Here is a 27,393-nt window from a genome sequence, read left to right on the forward strand (position 1 = left end):
GGATATGGTGTGCTACTGATTCTCCTGGAGAAGCCTGGATTTCCTGATATGAACTGATATGTACTCATCATTGGAGGAGCTCAGGTACTCATTGTCACTAAAGATGAGTGTGGTTCTTTTCGGGGGAGCTCTGGTACTTCACTTCCTGGCTCCAGTGCAGATCCCTCAGACTGCTGGCACAGATCTTTCATCCCATTGGTGCAGACTTTCTTTCTTTCACCACTGATTTTTGGGACTTTCCAATGCAGATCCTTGGTACAGCTCACATGAGACATTGTTGTGGGCTCTAGGCCTCCAGCTGGACTTGTGCATGACATTGCTGTGGTATGCAGGTCCTCAGCTGGGTTCTCTGGGTCTATAGTGCATGGATAGACCTCTTCCACTCTTTTGCATTTTTCTTTGGGTGGTTATTATGAAATAATCCTATAAATTACATATCCTGTATTAATTCTCTTTCCTTGTAAACTTCTACTACAATAGGGTGGTTTGCACCTACCCTGTGATCCTTCCTACAGTGAAGAATTTTGCTAATAACTTACTGCAAACATGTAATGAAACTTTGCTAATAACTCATGTCTACTGCCCTTCCCTCAAGGTCACTTTCTAAATGTAATGATTCCTCTTTGTTTTGAACCATTTAAAATAATCACTACATTTGTCAAAAGGCTCTAACTGGTACTTAAGAAACATTTTTATTTAGGCAGAAACTGTGAATGAAGCTCAGTGAAAGAGCGCTTGCCTAGAATGTGAGAGACCCTGGGTTTGATCCCCACCACACACACACATTTGCACAAGGGCAGTGGCCCTGTGATGACATCCATCTCTTCTCCAGATTGTGGACCTGAGAGAATTCTCTAATCTCAAACCACTGAAAAATGAAGAAAACTAAAAAGAACATTTCTGCACCAAGACGACAATTGTACACTTTAAGGTTAGCTGCCATGGCAGCTGCCTGGATTTGTGGATAAAGTATTATGGAAGCCGCCTATGCCTTTTCATTTAACTTCTGGTGATAACTGCATTCATGTCACAATGACAGAAGGGAAGGGTTGCAACTGACTATGTGGCCTGCAACAACAAAACATTCATTATGTGACAGTCACATGCATGATAAATTCTGAGCCTTCCCTCTGCTCTACCACATCCATCATGGTAAATAACAGTCAGATTTCATCCTGAAGTGGGGAATGCAATAGCCTGGTGTCACTACTAATGTGCCTTTTGAAACGGTTTGGTTCTGCCCTTGCTCACACTTGAGAGCCATGTTTGCTATTTTTCCTGATTTTGTGCCAGAGACTGATCAGATTTGCAGATACCTGTGGAGGAAATGGCAGGCAATAAAGAAAGACAAAAGACAATATTCCAGGAATATGGTGACCAGGAGAAACCTGCCTTTAGAGGACAGTACATGTGGACCTAACGGGCTTGTGGACTGTGACTAGCTTCTGTCTGTTCTTACTGATTGACTTGGCTTTGCCACTATAGAATGAATCTTAGAATATGAAAATAGATTTTAAGAGACCCAGTCATACTGCAATAACATTTTTAATGTCTGCACCAAATTTAGAATCTTGCAGATGCACAGTATGTACCATTGATGTGGAAATTAAATTGTTTTCTATTTCTCTCGGAGATCAGATCACAAACTGCACATTCACATGTGCACCCACAGTTTAGCTCTTCAGTTTTGTTGCAGAAAAACCATTGGCAGACTGGATGGAGACTCTTTGCATGGAGGAACCTAGAAGGCTACGTTTATTCATTGTAATCTTGGAAGGCTGGGGAACAACTGGCAGTGTCCAAATCACCAGCAAAGAGCCAGCTTTCAGTCCAGTTTAAATATAGTTTACAAGCAGGAAGTACAAGACATTACATTGGTTACCTGGACTGAATTAAGTCATGTTTGTCAGGTAAACTAACTCAAAATACATTTCCTTAAAAGGAATTGTTTATCACAACATAGGAATATCCTGGGGCTGGAGGTGGGGTTCAAGCAGAGCAAGCAGAGTTAAAAAATGTCCTTAACTGGGTTATTATGCTCCAACCAAAGTCCTTGAAGTCAGTTGGGAAAAAATATGTATTTATACAAATATATATTATATAATATTTATAATATATTATAATATTATTATTATATTATACGTTTATAATATATTATAATATTATATATTATATTATATGTTTATAATATAATATATAATATGCATATATATTTTTACTGAGGGAAACACAAACTGAGAATAGTCAAATTGGCCCAGCACATTTTCAGAAGAAAGGCAGCTGGACCCAGACAGTCAAGGCTGACTGAGTTTAGCAGGGTGTTTGTATAACGGGCAGCAGGAGTGTAGGCACAGGCTACTATTTGATTTTAACTTGCTATAACATGTCCATAGGTTTTTTTAAAATTCTATAACTGTATCTTTACTGATCATATAATTGTGTCCTTACATTTCCCCCAATCTTGCTATAGAGGACAGTCTTCATCCTCAGTTTCCCTGATCTCTTCAGTACTAAGGAGCTGGTAAGAGAAAGTAACTTGTATAAAGAGTTGATGGTGTATAGCTTCCAAGAGATTGGATAAAACAGATGTCAGGATATAAATCACACAAGGACATAAAAGGAGACTTGCCAAAATAGCCATCACAGGTCCCAGAATGGCTCCAGCCCATTAGAGGAGAAATTAAAAGCTCCCCACCAGGAAGAACCTTCCATAAGATTTGGAACCCTATATTTGAGATGTTCCCAAAGTTGACAAGAGTTTCCCCATATTATTCCTTACTTGTTGGCATAATAATAGTATTCCTTCTCTAAAAATAGGGAGGTACCTCCATGCTGGGCTTTCAGGAGATCTGGAGAATCTTCAGAATCTTTGATTTCAGAGAACTACAGCCAAGAAGTCTGTTTGGTCCTGCAGTGTGTCTCCTGAGGTTTGCATGTTGACAAAAATCTCCAGCAATTTGAGAGCCTAACGGTGAGTACTGCTGTTGGTTTATACCTACAGCTGTAGCCCTGAGTGTCACACTCACTACTATTGCTAGCCCAGCTAATATGGGCATTATCTCTGGGTCACATTTTGCCATGACTGATGGGCATATGCAGGTCCCTCTTGTCTTAAATAACCAGAGAGGTCAGGTGTCAGAAAAGCAAGTGCACATAGACTCTTTTTGGTGCTATCAAACACTTGGTTTAACCTGTTATCACAAAGTCCGAGGAGGGCTGCCAGAGAACCTGCGATGACAGTCAGCACATCTATACACTTAGCTTTCTGGCCTTTACTGGAACCTAAAAAGCGGGGAGTTTTCCCCCATACCATTATGGGATGTGGCTGGAGCAGGTGATCCCCAGTACTAGTTGCATTAAGTTCAGAATTATTGTGAGTGACACTTAAAGCTCAGTAGGAAAGGACTAAAAGAGGGACCCAGAGCCAATAGTCTGCCCATTATCTGGGAATAATGTCTCTTAACAATACTCTGTGTACCTCAGGGGCCTTTTAAATTCTTGTTGGGAGTGCCAGAATAAGTGCAAACAAGAACTAGCAAATACTTGCAGTCCTGGCTTAAAGTCAATAAAATTTATTTGGAGATCCTCAAATGGAGAGAGTTCTGTGTGTTGAATTCCAGGCAGTGGCCAAGGGCCGGTTGAGGCCTCAGTCCTTGCATAGATTTGAATTTTTGCTAGTGGCTGCACAAATTGCTGACAAATTGGGGATATAATAATATCAACCCAGCAAATGGGTCATGGCAAACTTTCCTCTGTGGGTGATGTTGTGACGCCAGGTGAAAGCTAACTTTTTGGAATGATCATCTGACTGTTTGGTGGGGCCCAGACATCATTTGGGCTCCCATTAGCTCCTTCCTGTTTTGCCCATTTCTTCTTCAGTATAATGGAGAGGGCCTTTGTGCAAGTTAAGAACAGTTTTTGCTGGAATTTCTTGAGTTTCTAAATTCTGGGCCAAATCATGATCTCTCCAAGTTGAGGCCTCAGCAGTCAGTTTAACAGCCTCATCCACTAAATGATTTCCAGAAGTAACAATGTCATTTACTTTCTGAAGTCCTTTGCAATGGATAACAGTTACCTTTTTTAGGCTTCCAAACCATGGTCAGAAATTGAGAGATTTCATCTTCATTTTAAATTTGTTTTCCTTCAGCGGTGAGGAGTCCACATTCCTTGAACAATATTCCATGGACATGGACTACAGTGGAGGCATGCTGGGAATCTGTGTCAATGTTCACCTGCTTATCTTTTGCTCAGTGGAGGGCCTCTATGAATGCCAAAGCTCAGTCCACTGAGTTGACCAATTTTGGGGAACGGTTCTGGCGAACAGCACTGCCTCAGCAGTTACAATAGCATAGTGTTGTTCGTCTTTAACAAAGATACTTCCATCTGCCAAAGGCTCCATCTGGAGGTAAGGGTGGCTGGTGAAGAGCTGGCTCATTAATGCAATCATGATTAAGCAATCATTAAGCAATCATGATCTGGTTGCCTAAGATTTATGGGCAAATAGGTGGCATGATTTAAAATCTTTAAAGTCTTTACTGGATGGAAGATGAGTTGGGGATTCCTGACAAGCAGTCCTTGGTGCTGGGTGCTGTTAAACAGCCACCTATAGCCCTGATTGTTGAGAAGCTCAAGAACTGTGTGCAGCACTTGGACAGTCAGGCTTTGTCCCAAAATTAATTTGTCTGTCTCTTTAATCAGGATGGCAGTTTGCTCCAATAACTGTAAACAGGGAGGCCACTCTCTGGATACAGAGTCTAAAGTCTTGGACAAGTAGGTGACCGGTCTTTCTCAGGGTCCCACCATTTAAGTCAGGACCCCTGAGACAACATGTTGTTCCTTGGCTACAAACAAGTTGAAGAGCTGAGTCATATCTGCAATCCCTAAAGCTGGAGCTGAGGCTAGATTCTTTTCCATCTGTTTGAATGCCTCAGTCTCTTCTAAAGTCCAATTTATTACTTCTCTTTCAGTTGTGGGTTTGTTTTTTAACACGTCATAAAGTGGCCTGGCTTTTTCTGCATAACCAGGTATCCAAATTCAGCAGAAACCAGCTGCCCCTAAAAACTCTCTGAGTCCATTTGTTGTCAGGCCATGGGATGGAGCAAATGACTTCCTTTTTTTTTTCTTTCTGGGCCCAAATGTTGGAGCTCCTTTTCCAAATCTAACTTTCTGCTTGCAGATTGGAACCTTTTTCCAGGAGACTTTGTACCTAGTGTTACATAAATGACAGAAGAGGGCTTATGTTCCCCTCCAATAGATCTCTTTATTAGGGTCTCTGATCAGGATATATAATTGCCATACTGTAGAAGAGTACAGTGGAAACTGTTTTAGGGGAGCTTGGCTAGATCAACTGCCAAAGCTTCCTCAAACAGCGTGGAAGAATTCTTGAGCCCTTGAGGAAAGAGTGTCCATTTGAGTTGTCCCTTATGCCCTGTGTTAGGATCCTCCCATTCAAAGGCAAAAAGAAGATCACTAACAGGTGCTATTTGCAGGCAGAAGAAAGGGTCATTTAAATTCAGGCAGGTAAACTAGGCAACATCAGTGGGAAGCAGGCCCAGAAGAGCATATGGGTTTGGGACCATTTGGTGTAATGTTGCTATGGCTGCATTGATGGCATGGAGATCCTTGTACAGCTGATAGTCCCCATTGGGCTTTTACCTGGCAGCAGCAGTGTTCCAGGGTGACTGGCAGTGTACTAAAATCCCAGCTTGTTTTAGCTTGGAGATGTGGGGCTGAATCCCAAGGCAGGCCTCTAGAGACACGAGATATTAAGTGTAAGGGGAACAGCTCCTGGTTAAGTGCAGTCATTAAAGGGGATAGTTAAGAACTCCTGGGGTGAGTTTTCCACCCCAAACTTCTGGAAATAGTTTTTAGAACTCAGGATTATAGTGTTCAGTCATTTCTGTTTGATAGAGTCGCCACTAGTCTTCTCAGGGCACAGTTAAAGGTAATATCAACCCAAGGTTAGTGGCTCAAGGGTGAGGGTGGCAGGTTGACTGAGAGCAAAGGAGATTGTCATTCTCAATTTTGACAGGAGATTTCAGCCCAGCAAGGAACAGAACATTCAGGAATGTATAAAAATTCATGTTCGATAAGATGTCCTCCAAGCTCACAGGACCTGCTTTGGGAAAACCCTTTCATAGCAGATGTGCCAGTAGCCCCCATTACTTGGATTTGATGAGAAGTCAAAGGGGCAACAGGTTGAGTGGCAACCGAATACTTGGCCCTGCTGTTTGCCATAAAAATCATTGATTTTCCCCTGACTTTCATTGTGACCGGAGGCTCCTGGAGGCCTAATCTGGTAGAACCCAGTCTTTCCTAATCAGTGCCATCAAGCAAGAGCAGGGATTCAGATAGTGGTACCAAGTTCAATGTTGTGGCATTCTAATTCCCTATAATATATGTCATGCATCCTTGAATCGAGTCACAAACAAACCAAAGACTGGTCTTTCAGGTGGTGGAGACATTTGTCTTTCCAGTGTCTGAATTGCTTGCATCTGACACATTGGTTTGGGGCCAGCACATAGAGACGGCTGCCTGTTTGGAGCTGGGAACCCAGTGAAGTCTTGTTGCCTTGGTTTCAGTACCACTGTTGACCAGATTGTAACCCTTCTGGAAGTGTTTTTTCTGAAAGAGGAGCAAAGAAAACAGTCTGATGACTTTTAGCAAAGAAAACAGTCTGATGTTCTCTCTTTTCTTCCCTCTCTTGGTTTATAAAAGCATTTTGAGTTATTTGGAGTAGTTTAGTAATATTCATGCCTGAGAAATTTTCAATCTTTTGAATTTCCTTCATAGGCACACTATGATACAAAAACTGAATTCATCATTTGGGGATGCTCAGGAGCCTTAGGATTAAATGGGGTGTAAGTCTGATAAGCCTCACATAGTCTCATAGGGCTTTCATTTGGCTCTTAGATAACATATCTATCTTTGACATGTTGACGGGCTTCCCTCTCTGCTTTTATTCCCATCAGAAGTACATCTTGATAGCTAGTCAAAGCTGTACTACTGTCTTCAGTGTTAAAGTCCCAATCTGCCAGGTTAGCAGGGAAGGTGGTGTTCATCTGCACCTCTGAGTTAACAACAGCCTTTGGAACTTTAATGCTTAGCCAAGTTTGTCTGTGCTCTAAAATACGAGCTCACTCCTTAGTGGAAAAAGGATCAAGAGAATTTGTTGGCAGTCTTCCCAAATTAGTTGATGTGTCTAGAAGATCAAGGTCAAGAGCTCAACCATGACGTGGGGCTTATCTGAGTGCATGGTGGGGTATGATATTTCTGATTGAGAAGATCATTAGAACTACAAGGCTGGTAGCAGTATGCAAGTGGTTGATTGGGTCTCCCCAGGCACCTGGAGATGTGATGAGCAGAGACAGTGACTAGCAGGGTTCAGTTCAGGTACCTCCTCAGGAGTAGGTGGTGATCAGCAGGGATGGAGCAGTAGAATCAGGCTGTGCAGGTGGTAGCTGCCTCCAGGGAAGTGGTGGTGGAGGGTCTTGCAAATTTGTGTGGCCTCCCATGTATAGAGGAGAGAAGTCATCACCAGGGTCATCAGGCAGCTTAGGATAAACCTTTTTGGTTTTAGTCTTTGGGGCTTTTTTATTTTGCTGAGCATCTTTAATAACCAAGAGTTGTCTTTTCCTGGAAAGCACAAGCCTGGAGCCATGGCAGGGGATTTTTACTTAGTTCCACCCATGAATCAATCAATTGATCAGGGTGGCCTTTCTGTGCAGGATCAATCATTTTGCCCGACTCAATGAATGATTTCCAAGTTCAGGGTTCCCTCTGGTGGTCAAGTAGGGTATAAATGCAGCCGGTGGTTCTCTCAGTAAGTAAGGAACTGCTTTGCAGCCTGCCAAAAAGTCTTTGTTGAAATTTTCTATCATGTAGTCTAACACAGTAGGCTTACTCTGGTTGGTGCCCATTCTAAATCCCTCTGGTGTGTGTAAGGCATCACTGAATGGAGTCACAAACAACAGATAGAAGCCACTGCCAGAGCAGTGACCATTCAGCTGCCTGTCTGATTGCGCCCCTTGTGGGGACTTAGGTGTAACCTAACTAAAGAGAACACAAAGTCTCCAATATGTCATATGTTGTCACCACAGTACTGCAGGTGACTGCCCATGCAAGCACCACAACCAGTGCTTCCCAGTCTTGGTGCACATGCAGACCAGTCCATGGCTTTCATTGGGTGCTCTTACTCGGTTCACATCCGCATGCACGGGCACACAGAGATTAATACATTCCCATCCCCAATGCCAGGGGCACGTCTAACTGGAACAGCAGTTGCAGCTGACTTCTCTGACTAAACAAGAACTGGATCAGAAACAGGAGTCAGACAGATACTAAGGGATGATCACTTCCTCCTTTGCCCACAATGAGGGCAGTTAACAAGCAGGTAAATAGGCCAACTGCAGGACATAAGCTGGGGTAGCCCTACCTTATCCAAGGACCAGCTCTGGTTGTGTTCTGATTACCTTGAGTCGCCTCATTTGACTGCTGAGGAGACTCTGAGAAAAGTTCAGAAGGCATGCTGTCTCGTTTATAGATCGGGGTTGGGCCCCACAGTGGCCAGCAGGCCTACACCAGTGTCTCAAATGGCCAGTAAGATGTCTTCCTGGTCAACGCACCAGATGTTGCAGAAAACTCAATTGCAAACTGGATAGAAGACTCCTTGTATTGAGAAATCTAGAAGCAAGCAGAGTTAAAAAGTGTCCTTGACTGGGTTAATTCACCCAGCCAAAGCCCTGAAGTCAGTTGGAAGAAATGTATGTGTATATATTTAATTGAGGGGAACAGCAAGCTATGGTGAGTTGCTTTGTTGGTAGTATTTAGGGCCAGCAGGTGATGATTAATTCCCTGTGGTATCTTCCAGGTGTAGCTGGCTTTTGGGTTTTGAATATATTGGAAGATTTTACCTCTTTGGTTTGTTGGAGATGAGAAGTTGTTGCTCGTTTTGTCCAGTCCATGGTCCTTGTCACTGTGCCACACACTGTATTTTCCATGACCCTTAGTTAGTCTCAGTCATGAATTATCACAACCAACAGCCGTTTAGAACAATTATGTCAATTTTGTCTGTAGTATCAAACACAGCTTATAAAATAACAAACTGAACTAATCCTTAATTTGCAACTTTTAACCATGTGAACTAGATTCCTGATTATAGAACAAAATGTAAAACAAACTAGATAATTATATGCAATATATAAGTCTGTAATGTGTTAATTTTGTCCTTGGTGTTAAAATTTAAAAATGGATTAAGGAGAAAATAGAGAAGTGGAAGAAGAGAAAGAGATTAGAAGTAAGGTTGGAGGACAAAGAGGGATCTCGTCCATTTGGGAAAGTGGGTGCAGAAGCCTGAGGGAAAAGAGAGATGGAAGAGATAGAAAAATAGAACAGATCCACACCCATAAAGAGATTAAGAACCACTTTCACACTCATATATGAACACTGAGGGAGAAAGAGAAAAGAAAAACAAACAAGCAAGAAAAAGAAAAATAGTTCACTTTCAGGATCTCTCTGGTTTCACTAGTAGACAGTCTGTGGAGATGGAGTCCCAAATCATGCCACCCTGTCCCAGCAAGCCAGCAGTTGCTTCTGGTGAAGTAGTAGATAATCACAAATGAACTCTTGATAATAACCATGATAACTGAGCTCTCTGAGTTAACGGGCCATGTGAATGTGCATAATGATCATAAGCAAGATGGATACATTTACTAAGAAAATTCCAACTAAGTATCTTGAGTTTGAATCTAAAGAGAGCAGTAGGGAGGGCTCGGTGTCCTTGTATCTAGTAGGTACGGAGCCAGCATGGATTCTATGGAACTTAAAACCTCAGAAATATGAGAAATATTTGAGGGCTGCTTTCCCAATACCCATTGTGACCCCGATCTCTAGGTTCTGGTTAGTTTTCTAACATAGAATCCACAGCTGATAGAAGACTCAAAGAGTGCCCCCAGTAAAAAAGTAAAATATAAAGTCAGGGCCAGCTCGCTGTTGCTTGTCATTGCATTTATGAAGTTATATTGCACACAGCTTCACCTACTCTTAAATTGTTCATGGTGCTTTCACACTGCTACTACAGAGTCCAGTGTTTGCAACACAAACCATAAAAATGGAAAATCTTTGACCACCACATTTTCCGTTGTTGGTCAAGATTAATCACCAGTCAGTGCTCTCTACTTTGCTGGATGCTTTCCTGTAATGTCTACCTGAAAGACTGTAGACTAAATTCAGTGTAGTCTTTGGTGCATCTCCTGAGGAAGCACCTGCTCTTGGAACTGAGACTAAGACCAATATATTGTACTCAAGACAAGACCAATACATTGTAAGGAGATGAGAGACAAAAATTGTGGTAGTGGAGCACTAATGGGTCCTGATGCATGGAGCCACTGCCATGTCCTGAAAAGAGACGAAGAGTATGACAAAGACTGAAAAGTAGTTGTGTCTCACTTCCCCATCTGCTTGGGTCTGTGAGCTTTGCCACCATTATTGACCTGGCCCGCAGATCAATCCAGATCTGCAGGGCAGTTTTCTGGTGAAGAAACGGGGATTGACAGGTGCAGGGTAGGAGACAGAAAGACAGAGACAAGTCAAGAAAGTCCAATCAAGCCTCATTTATTGACAAAGTGGTCACTGCTTTTATAAGGCAGGGGCAGGCCGGTGGGACAGGAAGAGGCTATGGGGTAATCTCTGATGGGTCATCGTCACGTCCGTGTACGTGACATGAGCAGGAGAGGATTACGGTTAATGTAGGCACATTATATGCCCGTATGAGGGAGAGGCGGAGAGGCAGCAGCGGGGCGGTCGCTCTGCTCCCTACACATTATCCCACATTTTATGGTAATAGCCTATTCTTCTGCCTGGGTACTGTCGAAAGTCAGGGCTATGTTCCCTGAGTTGGAGCCAGAATATTGGCCAGGGATCTCTGAAGGCTGGTTACTGTCATTATGCATTCTCAATAAAGGTGTGGCTTGACTTCTGCTGGTATGTGTAAATATAATATTTGGAGAGGTTTTCTCTAAAGCAGGTGATGATGGCTGTCTGATCCATAGCCATTGACATTGAGGGCAGCTGTGTAGTACATAGAGCATACGTCCTGCAGGATAGGAGAGGAGGAGGGTGGACCTCGGGGTGATGTGTCCATCCCATGGGTCCATCCAAAGGCTATGCTTGGTGCCAACTCAGAGTTTGGGGCAGGGCCATCTCAGTGTCCTGCAGAGACTGAACTTAATGAGAAAGCCTAGATATGTCAACTGTGCAGAGAATGAAGAGGGGGAGAAGGAGGTGGGTCCAGGCCATGGTGAAGATGTCCCAGAGTTCTGTCTTCTGATTCTCACAGAACAGCCAGGCTCCCCTAGACCTTTCTTATTCCCTCTCAGGACCTTTGGGGTGATAGGATTATTTCCAAAAGATGAGAAGTATAAAACAAAAAGAGGCCTTTATTCTGAAAACATGGAGAGAGATGACTGGCACCTCAGCCACTGAAGTCTGGCGATCTCTCTCATGGACACGTGGTGTGGGGGAATATAAGTAGCCTAAGCTTAGGGCAGTGCCCTAAGGCCATTAGAGATGCACAGGTATTACATTGGCACACATTTGGCGCCAGGGGCAGATTCCGAAGGTTGGGGGCATATAGCGTTACAGGTAAATCTCTAGGGGCATGGGAGACAGAAGTTCCCTGATTCTGGCGGAGGTTTTTTCTGGCTACAGTGTCCAGTCTGGGCCAGCAATCCTTTCATATCCCATCTTATGATTATTATGAAAAGGGGTGAAGATTTCTCTCTTTAATTACTTACTGCTGGCAGGGGCCCTGTACTAGAGCCTAGGGGAGTCGACGGGATGACGGTTGATGCCCAGGTAGATGCTGACGCCAGGTGTTTTAGCCAGGACAACTTCACTGGTGAATGCATGTATGTCAGACTGGAAAAACAAAGAGACAGGATGTTATGAGGAGACATGGCACTGTCATATTTAAGGACTCAGGTGAGGTAGAGAGAAAGGTGCCTTTGATTTAGACATGTTATTCTATCAGGATGACGTTGAGGTAGGATCATTATCATGGTGAGGTAGAATTCTGAAAAATAAGTGTGAGGTTAGAAGGAGTGAAATTATGAGAGGTGATTACTCTCCCATCTGAAAGCATAAAAGTTAGGAGGGTAGGTGTGTAAAACTTGTCTCCAGTCCAGGATTTGAGCTGGAAAAAATAGGGGGAGCAGGGAAGGCAGTGACTGTACCAGTATAGGGAATGTAAGGGCTTAGGCTTTCAGGGATGTCACGTTTAATCAGACAGCTGAGGGTAGAAAGAACTGCAACTGTTATCATATAGAACATTATGAAGATGATCTTACGCATGATGTGGGAGTCTTTAGGAAAGACTGTCAAGAGTCCTGCTGTAAAAATGATCATTAATAGAATGTAAGGAATTAAGAACCAAAGTAGATAACAAAGCATGACTTAGCCTGTTAACTGTGGCTCTGAGGCCTTTGTGAGATGGAGACGGGTGGGCGACAGAAGAAGAGATGATCAGAATGATCAGATTTGGTGCTGGGAGGGCACCTCTTACCCTGAGTGATGTGAAACCAGGATGGGAGTCTAGCAACTTTGACCTCTGTAGGGGTAGCCAAGTAGACCAGGTAAGGGCCACTCCACCTTGGTTGTAGTCCTGTGGATTTAGAACATTTGAGATAAATTAGATCTCTTGCGGATATGGGAGGATCTGGTTTGTTTTCTCCAGAGGGTTGTGGAAGGCAGAGATCAGCATGTTATCTCAACAGGTGTTGGAGGAAGGAGAGGGCTGGGACATAGTCAGCAAGGGGAGGGAGATTTTGGGGAGTAAGAAGATTGTGGAGTAAGAATGGCCTGCCATACATAAGTTCAAAAAGACTTAAGAAAGTAGGAGCCCTGGGAAGTGCCCTGAGCTTGGCTAAGACTAAGGGCAAAAGTTGAGGCCAAGGTTGGTGTAGTTCTAAAGTGAGTTTTGTAAGGTGTGTCTTTATGAGGCCATTTGCCTTTTCTACTTTTCCTGAGGATTGTGGATGGTATGTGATGTGTAGGTGCCAGGTGATGTGTAAGCTCGAGGATACCTGTTGAGTGATCTGAGAAATAAAGGTGGGACCATTATCTGACTGAATACTCTGAGGTAGGTACATCTTGGAATGATTTCTTGTAATATGATTTTGGTAATTACATCAGCAGTTTCCCTGGTTGTGGGAAAGGCTTCTATATATCCTGAAAAGGTACAAACAAAGGTGAGAAGATATTTGAGAGTCTTGTGGCGGGGCATGTGTATAAAACCTATCTGTCAGTCCTGACCAGGGGTATGTCCCCGAAACTGATGGGTAGGAAACGAAGGGGGTGCCATGCGCCCCTGAGGAGAGGTCCTGGCACAGAGATCACAGGTGTGAGTAATCTTAAGAATGATATCATTTAGAGAAGGGTATGTGACTATTGGGGCTACGAGTTTGGATAGGGCCTGTGATCCTATATGAAAACACTTCTGTTAGTCAGTGATGATGTCTAAGGCCTGTTGATGTGGGAGAACAAGTTTAGATCCCTGAAAAATCCATCCCTGAATATTTTGTGTGTAACCTGGTTTATGAAGTAGCTGTAACTACTCTGGTGAATAATTGGACTGAGGTAGACTGTTTGGGACTAACGGGAGAAGATGAGAAGGGCAGGGCCCTTGTGCAGCTAACTTGGCTTGTGAATCTGCAAAGGCATTGCCTTGAGCAATAGGATCTGTAGAGTTTTGGTGGCCTCTGCAATGAATAACTGCTGCCTGCTTTGGAAGTTGGGCTGCCTCTAGAAGTTTAAGGATAAGGGGAGCATTAATGATGGGGGTTCCCTGAGTGGAAATAAAACCCCGTTCTTACCAGATAGAGGCATGAGAGTGTAAAATGCTAAATGTATACTTTGAGTCAGTGTATATATTTATAATCTTGTCTTTTGCTAGTGTAAGGGCCCTTGAAAGGGCAATAAGTTCTGCCCTCTGGGAAGAGGTTCCAGGTGGCAGTGGATTTGCCTCTATAACTTTTGACTGGTTAGCTATTGCGTATCCTGCCTTGTTTTGGTTGTGTGTGTTTGTTGAACTGCCATTTCTGAACCATGTGTCAAAGGCCAAGGAGAGAGGTGTGCTACTGATGTGAGGGAAAGGGGTGGGAGTCATCTGTAAAAACTCAATAAAGTCATGGTGAGGATGGCCCTCCGAGGTGGGAGGTAAGGTGGCTATATCAAGAGGACCACTAGTTGCAATAGAGATGGAAGGGTCTTGAGAGAGAGCTAAGTGTACCTGTTGAAGGCAAGAAGGGGTCATTAGGGCAGGGAGCACCTTATGTGAGATAAGGTCACGTAGGTGATGAGGTGAGTGTACTGTAATAGATTGCCCTAATGTAAACTTTTAAGCTTCCTGTGTCAAGAGGGCTGCAGCTGCAAGAGCTCAGAGACAAGGAGCCCATCCTTTTACTTTGTGATCTAACTGTTTTGACAAGTAAGCTACTGCTTGAAAAGAAGGTCCCTTTTTGTGTCCTAGTACACCTATAGCATTGTGGCTCTGACAAGTAGTGTATAGGATGAAAGATTGGGTGGGATCAGGAAGGGTAAGAGCTGGAGCTTTTAGGAGAGCCTATTTTAATTTTTGAAAGGAGGCATGTATGGGCCTAGTACGGTTCAGGGGTTCTGATAAGGGACCCTTAGCGGCCTCCTAGAGGTGTTGAGCTAGGGCTGCACAGTTAGGAATCCAGAGATGAAACAAATTAGCTAAACCTAGGAAAGATGTAACCTGCTGTTTAGCTGTGGGCACCTGGAGATCACGAAGAATTGCCTTACGATCTGAGGTGATGGAGCGAGTGGTGGGGGTGAGAGCGAGATGTAGGTATTTGACTTTTGGGGAGGCTATCTGGGCTTTAGCAGGAGACACCCTGTATCCACGACTAGCAAGGAAATTAAGAAGACTGACATATGTATGGCTAACACATGGGATGGAGAACATAATAGGAGGTCGTTTATATATTGAAGAAGAACACTAGGTTTGAGACCAAGTTCTGTGAGGTCAGTAGGGAGAGCCTGAGTGAAGAAGTGGGGACTATCTCTGAACACCTGGCGGAGCATTGTCCAAGTAAGTTGTTGAGACCTGAGAGTGTCTGGGTCAGTCCATGTGAACACAAAGAGGTTCTGGCAATCAGGGTGTAGGGGGATAGTGAAGAAGGCATCTTCAAGATCTATAACTGTAAAATGAGTGGTGGAGGGATGGATATGAGAGAGCATGGTATAAGGATTTGGCACCACTGGGTGAGTCTGGGTAACAGCACTGTTAATTACCCTAAGGTCCTGTACCAGGCAATAGGACCCATCAGGCTTGAGTACCGGGAGAATGGGAGTATTGTGGGGTGAACTGGTAGCTTTAAGAAAACCATTGTCTAAAAGCCACTTAATTATTGGCTTAAGTCCCCTTAAATGTTGGGGAGCTATGGGGTATTGGGGAACGCAGGGAAAAATTGAGGGATCCTTGAGACAGATTAAAACAGGCGTGGCATGTGTAGCCAGAGTGGGATTGGATGTGTCCCAAACTATGGGGTCAACCAGAGAAGGTGGAAGAGGGGGGAATGGCTTTGCATTGTGAGGCTGTTTGGAGGATTAGGGCTGTGGGGAGAGAGAAAGTGAAGGAAAAATTAAGCTTTTGAAGAAGGTCTCTCCCTAAAAGGGGTGTGGGACATGTTGGGATTATTAGGAAGATATGGTTAAGAAAAGTCTGAAATCTAACTGGGATAGGCCCAGTCTGCAAAGGTTGATTCGGCTGGTCGTCAATGCCCACAACAGAAATTAAAGACTTACTATAGGGTCCTGAAAATTCAGGAAGTACACTATAAGTTGCCCCCGTATCCACAAGCAGAGATATTATTTTGCCTGAGACCTCCAGTGAGAGTTGGGGCTCTGACAAGGTTACCTGAGTGGGGGTTCTGAGCCCCAAGCCCCATCAGTCTTCCACAGCAAGTCTGAGCAGGTCAGTGAGCGATGAATGTGGCATTGATGAAGTCTCCTGTGAGGGTGAGGGATTAGTGGATGGCCTAGTCGCTTGCTGTCATTTAGGACAATTGCTCTTCCAATGCCCTTTAACGTTGCAGTATGGGCAGGGCCCAGGAGGAATGCCAGTGTTAGGGCAGTCTTTTGCCCAATGTCCTTGTTTGCTGCACTTGAAGCATGGTCCAGGCAGGATTCTGGTAGCCACATCTTGTGGATTTTTTGTCTTGGGAACTCTGACTCCTGCTGCTAAGAGGTCAGACTGATACTTAGCAAACTTTAATTTTTGAGCTTGCTTTTCCTCTTTTTGAATCTTATCTCTATTGTTGAAGATACGGAAGGCTACTAGATCCCCTTGTGGAGTTTGAGGGCCATGTTCAACCTTTTGTAATTTTGCATGAATATAAGGAGCAGACTGTGAAATAAAATAAGAGTTAACAACAATCATCCCTTCATGAGAGTCTGGGTTTACATTAGTATATTTAATTAAGGTTTCCTGAAGCCAATTTAAAAACACAGCCGGGTTTTTGTTAGCCTCCTGGACCTGTTCTAAAAGCTTGTTATAATTAGTGTGCTTGGGAGTGATCTTATTAAGGCCCACAATCAGATACTCAGTCATCTTATGTAATTTTGTTGAACCTTGTCCATTTTGATAGTTCCAGTTAGGATCTTGATCTGGCACAGCTACAGGCCCAGGTTCATTGTCAGTGGTGTTTTCCCTGTGCCTGCAATCAGCTTCTTCTTGAGCTGCCTGCCACAGCTGATTTCGCTCTTGCGAGCTAAGGGTGGTATTTAAAATCACATAAACATCTGTAAAATGTAAATCATAACAATTAGTGATAAATTCAAATTGCCTGATATAATTTTGTGGGTCAACAGAGAAGCTACCTAATTTATGGGTAATCTGAGGCAGATCAGAAAGGGAAAATGGCACATGGATATTGACCAGCCCCTCGGGGCCAACTTATTCTCAAAGTGGTAGCAGAGCCTGAGGAGAAGAATGTGGAGGAGAGTGCCATTGGGCAGCTATCCGCCTGGTAGATGTGTGTGAGTAATTATCTGAAGAGCGGCTACAGATCGGCTGCTGCTCACCCTAGGACGAGGAAACACAGGCAGCATCTTCATGTGGACCACAAGGTGGCTGTTGCTGTTCACAAGAGGAGCCACAAGGGGGCACCCATAGACCGTGAGACCACAACCTGTCACCATGGTAACTGACTGAATAAGGCAGAGCCCTGTTGCCACTTGATCCCTCTGAACATGGCAGCACCCCATCGCCATGGCAACTGCCTGAACATGGTGGCACCCTGGCGCAAGCTGGAAAAATCATGCTGCTTGCCGAAAGGGTACAATGAATGTGACCTAGTGTGGTGGGCAAGTGGCGAGAAGGTGTCAGAGGGCAGAGCAGAGCTGCTGGGAGAGGCCTGTATGGCGGAAGGGGGAGGGAGAGAGGATCACACAGTGAGAGGTAATTTTGGTGCAGAGGGACCAGGAGCGGGGTAAGGGGACGGCAGTGGGAGCAAGATAAGGATGAGGAATCAATTTGGGGATATGCTGGGGGCCTTGGAGGCCAAGAGAAAATCGGAGGAACATTGTCAAGCATATCCTGGGGACAGGATGAAACAGATTGGGTCGTAGGAAAGCTAGCTAGGAGTATTTGCGTGGGATTACAGTACTTAATGAGAGAGGGGCGTGTTCTCAGAACCAGGAATGCCTCGATGTATGGCAGCTTTATCACCCTGTCACTGGCTTGGCAAAAATCATACAGTGTTTGCAGAATGGAAACATCAAATGTTCCTTCCCTGGGCCAACGCTTGCTGCGGAGTGGTTACGGAGGCCAAACTTCCTGGCAGTAAAAAGTTAATAATTTAGTTTTATGGTACTTCTAATTTTTAAAGTCCATAAATTGGAAATTAAGCATTGTAACGGTGTTTTTGGGAGTGAGGAAGTATATTTCCCATGATTTAGGCAAGAAAAAACCTGTGGCCCAGAGAATAAGCCGTCACTGATTCTGTGGCACCACACAGCGGGGCTAAGGTTCCAAAAACTCATATATTCTAGTTGTCACTGAGAAATTTATGAGTGGAGTTTGCACAAGGTCAGTAGCAGTTTTGCCGGTGAAAGCATGAGGCTTGCAAGGAAGTGAGGGATTTTTTTCAGTGTGGGCGGTCCAAAAATCTCTGCTTTGGGCTATCAGAACCCAAAGAACGTGAGAGATTTTAGTGTGGACACAGGCTAGCCCAGAAAAAAGCCCTGCTCAGGGCTGTCCTAGGGACATGAAGATGCTAGAGACCCACGCAAACGGATGAGAACAGTCCACTGGGGCCTGGTCCAGTGCCATGAGTTTCCCGGAGCGTGCTCACCTGAAATCAATCTGTTTGGTGGTGCGTGGAGGTGGCCGGCGACAAGTGAAATGTGTCTTGGCAGAAGAAAAAGCGCAGAATTAAGCCAGGATGTTACCGGTTCATGAATCGGCTGGGGACCCAACTGGGTATGTGTGTCCCAGGAGTCAATCACCTGCTGATGGAGTCATGGCACCAAATGATAGGATTATTTCCAAAAGATGAAAGGTATAAAACAAAAAGAGTCCTTTATTCTGAGAACATGGAGAGAGATGACTGACATCCCTGTCGCTGAAGTCTGGCGATCTCTCTTGCGCACACGTGGGTGGGGGAATATAACTAGCCTAAGCTTAGGGCAGTGCCCTAGGGCCATTAGAGATGCACAGGTATTTCATTGGCACACGTTTGGCGCCAGGGGCAGATTCTGAAGGGTGGGGGAGTATAGGGTTACAGGTAAATCTCTAGGGGCATGGGAGACAGGAGCTCCCTGATTCTGGCTGAGGCTTTTTCTGGCTACAGTGTCCCATCTGGGCCAACAACCCTTTCATGGGGAAGTGAGTGTTTTGTGATTGTGAAAATTTACTCTGCCTTCTGAGATTCCTCATTGGGAGGAATTTAAAAAGCAAATTTCATATATGAAATTCTTCAATAAGTATCCTGATACACTACCAATGAAAGGGGAGGATGGGGTAAAAGTATACCTTGGGAGGTATTTGGGATATTCTTATCAGTAAGGGTAGAGGCCAGCTTTCTCTAGTTACTTCTTGGTTTAGAAAACTAGCTTTAACCTCCAAGGCTTCTGACCATAGTCATGTTCTAGGGCTTGATCCCATGACTACTATCTCAAACATCCTGGCCTGTGGTGTGTCCTGGGCTCAGGTCAGCAGGGCTATTGAGCTTCTAGGATTGCAGCACTGGACTGGGCTGGTCCCTGCTGAGAGACCAGTGACTACTTCTAACTCAGCAGAAATGTACCGTGACCCTCGACTATCTTCCTCTTTTTTATTTCTTGATTCCCCAGGTATACTTTTACCCATCCTCCCATTTCATTGGTAGTGTGTCAGGATACTTATTGAAGAATTTCATGTATGACATTTGCTTCTTAAAAAACATTCATCATTACTTCTAGTCTCATTTCACACATATTTGTCCCCTTCTGTGACATCCTCCTTCTGGCAGTAGAAACTGGCATTGAGAGTTCTTTTCTTTTAAATTTGGGATCAGTTTTTCACATAATCTTGGTTTTTCTCTTTTTTTATTTTGAAGGTAGTATAACACAACAGAACAAAACCAATCGAGAAAATGCAGTGAAACTGGTACAGAACTTCAAAACAGGATACTGGGGTAATAGTAACAGGTACCACAGTATGTCTCATTACGGTCACAATAGTTGTCCTTTCAATCAGGTATAGCAAAATCAAACCAAATACAGAACACTATAAAACCTGTCAAAACAGAATATTGAATAGAGCAATACAATTAATCAGAACAAAGCGAAACAGTGATAATATTTACCTTCAAAAGATGGTAGAAGGAAATCTCCTCTATTTGCTATATTGCATAGGATCATCCTCCCAAGAGATGTTTAGATTTCTGGCTCCCATTTGCTAATAGGGGATGGGAGGAGGTATGGGATGTTTGATTTTTAGCTTGCATGCAAATAGGCTCATAGCTGCTTACCAGGGAGGTGAGTGGGTTCCTTTGTTGCCCAGTGCCCTAAGTTCCAACAAGCTATGGATGTTGAGAGACGCTGGCTGGCTGGTTCTCTCCCTGGGTCACCTGCTGCTTGCTTGAGCCACGGCTGCTTACCAGGGAGGCGAGCCTCACATTGTCTTGTTAAGAGTACAAGAGACCAGACACCACTGAGAATACACATTGGATCTTATGTTTTCTGTGATGATTCCCAGGGTCACAGTTTCCCTTGTTTGAGTTTTGAAGAGTGTGTGGTCAGTAGACGTTTTAGCAAGGAAGATCCTATGTTTGAATCAAGGACAGCTCCTTGGTCAGAGCTGTGATCTGATGCAGGTGAGAGTTGACGTCACCGTGTAATCTTATAAAAAGGCTATGGAGGCCTTGTTCAGGTATATTGCCCTGAGCGCCCCCTCACCAGGCTGAGCCTGCACCTGAGTGGAGGTGCTGCAGCCTGAGAGCACATCTATCCGTAGGTGGGAGAAGAGGCTAGTGAGGAGTGGGAAGAGTCTCTGGAAGTGCCTAGGTCAGAAGGACAAACCCCAGGACCTCGGCTGGAGAGTAACACAAGAGTGGGCATAAGGCCCATGCACTCGTGCTGGATGAAGCACACAGGCTCTGGGAGCCCTGCATCTCACTCTATACTACCTCCTAGAGCAACTGAACCTTGGAGTTGTCTCCCTGGAAACTGGTAGCTCTGCAGAAGCCACCTGGGATCATACTTGGCACCAGACTTCTCCAGTACATTTCCCAGGTAAGGCTGTTACTCAGCCCAGGCACCTTTCAGTGTCTGGGGTGACACTGCATGAGTTTTAATTCTTAGATCACTACAGAGCAAGATCACTACAGAGCATAGGATAGGGTTTCCTGTCTGTTGACTTTCAATCTGATAACTCACCCTTGGAAACCTGTTCACCCCCAGGTTTGGCTTCCTTGTAGGACCCTACTGGGCAGCCCCAGCTCCTCTCTTGGCTTTCTGGTTGTACCTCTGCCACAGATTTCAGGTGAAGTTGCCTCAGGGAAGGAGCATCTGCCCTCCAGATAATTCCAAAGCCCCCGTCACCTGATGATGGGCAGGGAGTCCAGCCTCACTATGTGGGCTTTGCCCCTTACTCTAGCCAGAATCAGAAACTAGTGACTGCAATGTGCAGAGAGGTAGGAGAGGTTCAGTGCTTGTAACTTTGTCTCAGAACTAGATGTTATTCCCTAGGACTTTTGTTCTTTTCAGAGAAAGGAGAGTTGCCTCTAGAGCTCTTCTGCAGAATAGAAACCTTCAGAGAAATGGCTGTGACACCGTGGAGCTGGGCTCCTGGGTGTTTAAGCCAGGACTGGTGCTGATCTCCTGCAGTGTAAGCAGCTGCTGGGTCAGTGTGCTCTGTCACTAAGTGCCCAGCAGTGCCCTTACCTTCTCATCCCTGTCACTTTTGTCACTGCCATTATTATTTAATCAAGTACCTCATAGCTCACAGAGGACAATTTCTACTTCAGTCTCCTGTGCTCTTTTGATAAAGCCTGGTAACATTTGCTTATCCAGACCTGGGGTGCATGTTCCAACCACAGAGAAAACTTGATCCTTGATGTGATTGTTCCCCTGGCTTACTGCAGAGGAAAAATAGAAGACTCTAGGTCCTGAGCTTCCTCTCACTGACACTGCATTGAATGTGTTTTTACTTAAAAGGTCCCTTTCATGAGTTTAAAAGGTTTAGTTCTGAAAACATTGTTTCCTAAGATAGATGCGTATAGGTGTCTGTGCTTCACAGCAGGTAAAGGTGAAGCCCAGAGAGACTTCAGTTACTGGGAACTGAGATAATGCTCCCAGGTCCAGAAAAGCGACCTACTTGTCATAAGTATTCATCCTGGCTTCTTTGGAGGCACAATGTGACTGGGATGAAGAGGAGGGTGTTTGATAGTCAGGCAAGACAGCTGGACTTCTGTCTCATGTGTCCCTGTCATGGTGTGGTCATCACTAGGAGTTCAGATCAGCCTGCAGGTAGTAGAGTCCAGGGGTTGTGTCTAGTTACCATGGAGAACTTGTGGGAACTGAGGAGGCTGCTGTGCTGTGCAAAGGTGGTCTGGCTGCTGCTGATTTTCCTGCATCTGCTCCTCTAGCTCCTAAGCTCGTAGATGATACGTGTATTAAGACCATGTCTGCTGGGGTACTGTAGACTAAGGAAAACTGCAGCCTGCAGGTCCAGAAGACTGGGTAAGGGTCTCATGTTCAGAGGTCCCTTGATGGCAGCATCTTCTGTGCTGAGTTCAGAGTCAGGGCCAGGCACAGGCTTCAATGGGCACCAGGCCTAGTTTAAGAATCTGTACATGTCCTCTTTGCAGACAGTGAAGAAAGGAAGTGGAGAGGGATCCAGGCCACCTTGGAGAAGCCCCAGAATTTCGCCTCTGTCTGTACCTTGGCAGGGCTCACTGTCTTGGCCATCTTTCCTGCAAGCACAAGGCTCTGTGATCTGCGAGTTGTACTGAAGGAGGTGCTGTCTATAGTGTCCAGGGCAGGTACCAGCCCCTACTTTTGGTCCTCACTAAGCCTACAGATAGTAAAATCTTACTGTGGCCATGCAAAAAATGGGAGAATCCACTGCTCGTGTGAAGATTAATAAACAAGTTAGCCATACATTTCATGAGTACTTTTAAAGTTTGCTTGGAGTTCCAATCCATGAGTTAGCTGATTTGTAAAATTTATTTTTTCTTTTCTTTTTTTGAAACAGGGACTCACTGTATAGCTCTGCTGGCCTTAAACTTACGCATAGCTCAGACTGGCTTTGAATTCATGGCAATCCTCTAGCCTCCACTTTCCAAATGCTGGGATGGCAGGCATGTGCCAATGCCAGTCTGAAATTTACATTCTTAGTAGCATAAATGAATGGATGAAACTCATTTCTCAGTGTTAAAAACTGGTGCTCAGGTTTTAATTTGCATAATTAACCATTATTTCTTCCATGTTCTCCCAGAAGTCCCTCTTTCTTTTTTTTTTTTTTTTTTAAATAACTATGCTGGGAAGAACATGATGGATAGATAGCAGCAGCTATGGAGGCTCTTTGAGATATCCCGCTTAGAATCCAGGAATGGTGCGGTACGAGGAGTCCTAAGCAAGGGGAGATACACCCTGCCGACCCAGGAATGAACTAAGCTAAGAGAAACCAACTGGAAATCCAATCCTGGTGCTATAACAGGAACAGATAAAATCTCAGCACAGAAGCTAGAACCTGCGCCACTGGAAGCCACGATCTGAATTTCCTGCTGCCACTGCTGTGTCCAAATCTGCAGTGCAGGGAGAGAGGTGCATGAAAGCTCTGAGAGCGGGAATCTGCAAATGGAGTTGAGAGCAGAACTAGCAGGGAGCCCTACACTGACTTGCGGTGAGTGAGGTGGAACAGGGACCCTTTCATAGAGTAGGAGGCTCCAGCAAAGGACATAGTGGGACCAGGCAGACTTGCTGGGATGGGGCACTGCAGTGACTTCAGTCACATATTCCTCTGTCAAGCAGGATTGGTGGGGAGAGCCTGGCCTGTGTGATGCCACTGACTTAGACCCAGTAGGTGAGTCTAACACAGGTCCCAGCGCCTGGAGGTGCACCCTAGCAGTGAAGCCTTCAGTAGGTTGACCTGGTGGGGTGGTCCCAGCAGAGGCTTCCCAGGTCTGTGTCTCCCTAGTACACTGCAGTGGGTGGGAACACCTAGCCGGTGCAATTCAAACAAACTATAATTGAAAAAAGAGAAAAAAATTGGGCCTTCTACATTCACTTGTATGGAAGGAACAAAAAGTATGGGAAGAGGAAGCAACAAGAAAGGGTCCTCAATCCCCAATCCTGAGAACACTGATCCAGGAAAGGGAAATGCAAAGGAAGACAGAAAACATGCAATATCAGACATGGCACCAATAGACATAAAGCGATATCTCCAGAGCCTCATAGACGAGTTCAAAAATGAAGTATTTAATGAAATAAAGCAAGAGATAAGGAAAATAGTTAGAGAAATGCTACGCACCACCCAAGAAAAAATAGATGGTGGAATGGAAGAACAGAAAAAAAGGGGAGAATTGTTGGATAGATAAAATAGAGAAAACATAGAATACATGAAGCAGGTTCAAAGAATTACCAGGAAACTAAAAACTCTATCAAAAGCTGGCATAACAGCTTGAAAGAAACTAAGGATAGATTATCTGAATTGGAGGGCAGACTTATAATATGGGAGCATGAAATGGAAAACTTCTTAAAAATAACAAGAAAATAAACAGCAATAATACAAACACTAGAAGATGATAAGAGGATCTACAACCTAAGAATTAAGAACATAAAAGAAGAAGTAGGGACACACACAAATGGACTACAAAAGCTATTCACAGGCATAATCCAAGAGAATTTCCCTAATTTAGCAAAAGGTAAAGATACTCGGATGTATGAGGCATACAGGACCCCAGCCTCCTACAACCCAAACAGAGCTACACCCAGGCATATAATAATCAAAATTCCAGAAATCTAATAGAACAGAATACTAAAAGCCATCAGAGACAAGAAACAGATCACTCACAAGGGAACACCCATTAGAATTACAGAAGACTTCTTGGCACAAACCATCAAATCACGAAGAGCGTGGGGGGAAATAATTCAAGCTTTGAAAGATAACAACCTCCAGCCAAGATTGATATATCCTGCACAACTATCCCTAGAAATCGATGGAAAAACAAGGTGCTTCCAGGATAAAGAGGAACTAGGGGAATTTGCAACCACCAATTCAACTCTACAGAGAATACTGCAGGATATTCTAAAAAAGGAAAATACCAAGACTTCAGAAACAGTGGCAGAGAGGCCACAATGAATGGAGCAGAAAGCGAAATGAAGAAGACAAACTGACAACAAACGATAGAAAAATTGCTCATCAGAAATGAGGCAGAGAAGATTGGATGGTAGGAACAGCTATTTTGGAGAAAACAAGACACCATAATGGCTAGTGCTGATTTAGTATCATCTTGCTTTGAAGTCCCATCAAGCATTTATTCTTCTGTCTCCATTGGTCTTAACAGGTTGTATATTATTGGATTTTATTATATGTGATAATATAAGCAAAAGCTTTTATAGACAAGGAGATTATACAGAAACCACTGTTCATTTTCTGCTGGTTGGTTCTAAATAACCTGTAATACTGTCATTCTCTCGAATGGTTTTACATTGTCTTGATATGTTTGGTGCTATAGTATACGAAGTTATGCTCAAAGATTTCAAGGAAAGAGATGCTATGGTAACTACTTTTATGTCAGAATGTCTTGTGGTGAAACACTATTTTGCTTAAATGGTTATGCTTTGACCTGTGCTGTTTTGTTGTTATGCCCTCTTTTATCTCAGTCTCCTTTTTTAATTATTTACTTTTTATTTTTTTCTTTTTAATTAAGGGAAAAATAAAAAAGCAGGATATATTATTATAGTAACCCACTTTGATTTCCTATTCACTTGACTTGAAACCCTGTATAGCCCTCACCATCTTGCTTGACTGATTTTCCTCTATTCTGCTTTGCTTGCTAGTACCAAGTTTGAAAGTATAGGCAACAACTGTAAAAACAATAAGATTCATTATGATGCCGATTCCGGTTGACTATTATCTTCTTTTAAAGTCCTGTAATGTCTCCGATGTTTTGGTTTTATTCTTTACTGTTTTGTTCAATTTTATTATAACTGATGATATAGGCAATTCTTTTTAAGATAGCAAGAGGCAGTATGGTAACCATTGTTGATCACCTAGCATTTTGTTTTTACATTATCTATTATGTCCATCCTTTTGATTTGACTGACTCTGTTCTGTTATGTCGTATTTGGTTTTACTCTCTTCAAAAAAAAAGGAATAAGAACTGTGGGAGTAATAAAACCCAAAATGTGTAATTGTCATTGTACAAAAGAAAGGAAAAGAAATTGCTCTAAAGAATATAACCGCATATATATTTAAGTGTATAAGACAGAGAACCATATTACTGAGTTTTGTTGGATCATTAAACAAAACTATTTGCAGTTTCACTGTTTGAAAGTCCACTTTATATGCTTTAATTTTGTAACTTGAACAACTATTTCTAAGATAACAATATGTAATCTATTTGAAAGGGTTGCTGGCCCAGACTGGACACTGTAGCCAAAAAAAGCCTCAGCCAGAATTAGGGTGCTCCTGCCTCCCCCACCCCTAGAGATTCACCTGTAACCCTATACCCCCACCCTTAGAAACCAACCTCTGGCACCAAACTAAGACCAGTGGGCTACCTGTGCATCCCTAATACCCTCTAGGTTCCACCCCAGGCCGAGGCTACTTATGTGCCTCACTCCATGTGTTCCAGAGAGAGATTGCCGGCCCTGGGGTGGAGATGCCACGCCCCAGGGGGTTGGAGGTGTCTCTCCCCGCATTCCCGAAATAAAGGTTACTTATATTTTATACTTCTTATCTCTTCAGTTTTATCAGACCTATCAGATGGTGCCCTGTGACTCAATCGGCAGGCAATTGACTCTTGGGACACACACCCAATTAGGTCCCCCACCAATTCACGAACCGATAACATCCTAGCCTGATTCTGCACTTTTCCTCCTGCCAAGACGCGTTCCATCTCTTGCCAGCCGCCTCCACTCACCGCTGCCCCGTTTGCTTTAAGTTCTTTCAGATGGGGCCGTGACTCAACAGCAGGTGAGAGACTCCTGGGGCTGTTTCCCAGTTTCGAGTCCCTTGCTGTTCAAGATTCCTCACTTCTACACTCACAAATTCTAAGCTTGACTGCTGCTTCTCAACCAACACCCACCAATTTACCTCAGGTGAGTAACTCCCCAGAGACAGCCACTGAGCCAGGCTCACGTGGATTTTCTCCCCTCTTTGCGTGGGTTCATGATCCTTTCACGTCTTTTAGACAGCCCAAACCTAGGCCCTCACGTTTTTCCAGAGCTTTTGGGGCTTTCTAGGCAAGCTGATGTCCTCTGGACAGCCCACACTGAGAGACCCTCACTTTAAAGCTTTTTACCATTGCTTCGGGAATGTGCACCTTTCCCGCCAGCTTCCCTGTCCCTTTGTCTCTTCCAGGGTCCCTCCCCCTCCCCACACTTAAAGAGATAACAGCTCTTCCCTTGCAGCCTTTTAGACCCCCAATTGTGCAGCCAGCGTCTCTTTGTTTCCCAGCGTGCGCTTCCTCTCCCCCCACCGCACTGCCAGCTTCATTTTCCGTGCGCTCCAACCCATCCCCCGCCGCTGAGATTAAAATGAGACCAGACAGTAAGAGATTCACATAAATCTGCTTTAGATTTTAAACAGCTTTTTTTCTTTTCGCTCTCACATTGCGTTCCAATTCTGTGGGTCACAGTTTCAGCTCCTCCTCCAGCCCA

General features: G+C 44.2%; 1 long non-coding RNA gene and 1 gene segment (V, D, J or C); one reads left to right on the plus strand and one right to left on the minus strand.

The window, feature by feature from the left end:
* Positions 1–26,419, plus strand: LOC134470669 (uncharacterized). The gene is made up of 5 exons (XR_010039713.1): positions 1–84; positions 2,818–2,971; positions 4,148–4,405; positions 20,698–20,796; positions 21,803–26,419. It is a non-coding gene; the product is annotated as an uncharacterized LOC134470669 (long non-coding RNA).
* The window catches only part of LOC111753989 (Ig lambda-1 chain V region S43-like), a 600,738-nt gene that overhangs the window by 41,517 nt on the left and 531,828 nt on the right, over positions 1–27,393 (minus strand).

Source organism: Cavia porcellus, unplaced genomic scaffold, assembly GCF_034190915.1.
Source record: "Cavia porcellus strain 051 isolate PalLab524CR breed Dunkin Hartley unplaced genomic scaffold, mCavPor4.1 scaffold_16, whole genome shotgun sequence".
NCBI lineage: Eukaryota > Metazoa > Chordata > Mammalia > Rodentia > Caviidae > Cavia > Cavia porcellus.